The sequence below is a fragment of the Bos javanicus genome, chromosome 18 (assembly GCF_032452875.1).
Source record: "Bos javanicus breed banteng chromosome 18, ARS-OSU_banteng_1.0, whole genome shotgun sequence".
Taxonomy (NCBI): Eukaryota; Metazoa; Chordata; class Mammalia; order Artiodactyla; family Bovidae; genus Bos; species Bos javanicus.
Genome location: NC_083885.1, coordinates 26,362,991 through 26,364,501, shown reverse-complemented (window position 1 = coordinate 26,364,501; position 1,511 = coordinate 26,362,991). Strand labels below are relative to the sequence as shown.

At 43.9% G+C, this 1,511-nt stretch overlaps 1 pseudogene; it reads left to right on the top strand.

Moving 5' to 3' along the window:
- Positions 1-1,057: 1,057 nt before the first annotated feature.
- LOC133231234 (U6 spliceosomal RNA) lies at positions 1,058-1,158 on the top strand (annotated as a pseudogene).
- The last annotated feature ends 353 nt before the right edge of the window (positions 1,159-1,511 follow it).

Here is a 1,511-nt window from a genome sequence, read left to right as displayed (position 1 = left end):
CCACAACAAAATACCACAGACTGAGTGGCTTAAACAACAGAAAAGTTCTCACTGTACTGAAGGCTGAAAGTCCAAGACCAAGGTGTCAGCAGGGCTAGTTTCTCCTGAGGCCTCTCTCCTTGGTTGCAGATGATGTCGTCATATGGCTTTTCCTCTATGCAGGCACATCCCTGGTGTTTCTTTCTTATAAGGACACTGGCCATATTGGATTAGGGTCTCTTCCCCCAGGTGGCACCATTGATAAAGAACCTGCCTGCCAGTGCAGGAGGCATAAGAGATGTGGGTTTGATCCCTAGGTCGGGAAGATTCTCTGGAAAAGGAAATGGCAACCCACTCCAGTATTCTTGCCTGGAAAATCCTACGGACAGAGGAGCCTGGTGGGTTTCTCATGTCCAACTGTTTTCGACCCCATGGACTGTAGCCCACCAGGCTCCTCTGTCCATAGGATTTTCCAGGCAGGAATACAGGAGTGGTTTGCATTTCCTTTTCCATGGGATCTTCCTGACCCAGGGATCAAACCCACATCGCCTGTGTCTCCTATATTGCAGGTAGATTCTTTACCAATGAACCACCTGGAAAGCCTAATTTGATTAATACCAGGCAGTAATAAGCTGGTTTCCATCTCCATCTGCAGCTAATTTCTCATTGTTACCCAATGATACAGTTTCCAAGAGTGAAGATTAGTTGGAGACATCTGATTGAACACAGCCATACACACCACCCTTCCTATTTCCTGCCTCACACGTTCTTAAGGATCCCTGCTGTATTTCATGTGTCTACATGAAACCCATAAAAACATAGGAAAGCAATAAAGAGTGCCACCAGAAGAGCAGATTATACATGAATTCCTATGAGATAGAAAGCAGATGGGATCAGATTGATAGAAAAACTGGAGCAAAGAAAAACACAGCTTAAACATGGATAGGGGAAAAAAAACTACTACCAAAGAAACTAGAACATTTGGGGGATATTCTAAGCTCAGTCAACAGACACCTGGAACCGGAGGAGGTGCTGGGGTAAGAGATGGGACATCTGTATGCATGAAACCCAGATCAGCGCTTGCTTCCATAGCACAGAGTAAAACTGGAAGAATATCAGAAAGATTAGCATGGCCCCTGCACAAGGATAAAGTGAACCTGTGAAGCATTACATATTTTTTTTATAGTATCACCCCACAGATTACAGGCTAATCACAAAGAAGACAATGTATTTTTACAAAGGAAAGAGCTGATGGTCACCACCTACGCAAGTGATCAAACCTAACACACTGTTGACGGGATAACTGGATAGTGTGTGTCTACAGATGCCGTGCAGCATGTTGTATGCCGAATCACCTATGAAGTATTCTTGCCAAAACAGTTAACCTGAATCCCATCAAGCCTCTAGATTCAACCTTACAAGAAATATGGAAGTGAGTGAGGTGGGTTTGAGAAAAAGTAAAACGACATTAAGAGGAAACAAGTAGACAGAATCAGAACGTGGAGCCTCCTAAGAGTAAAATAGGGAATCAG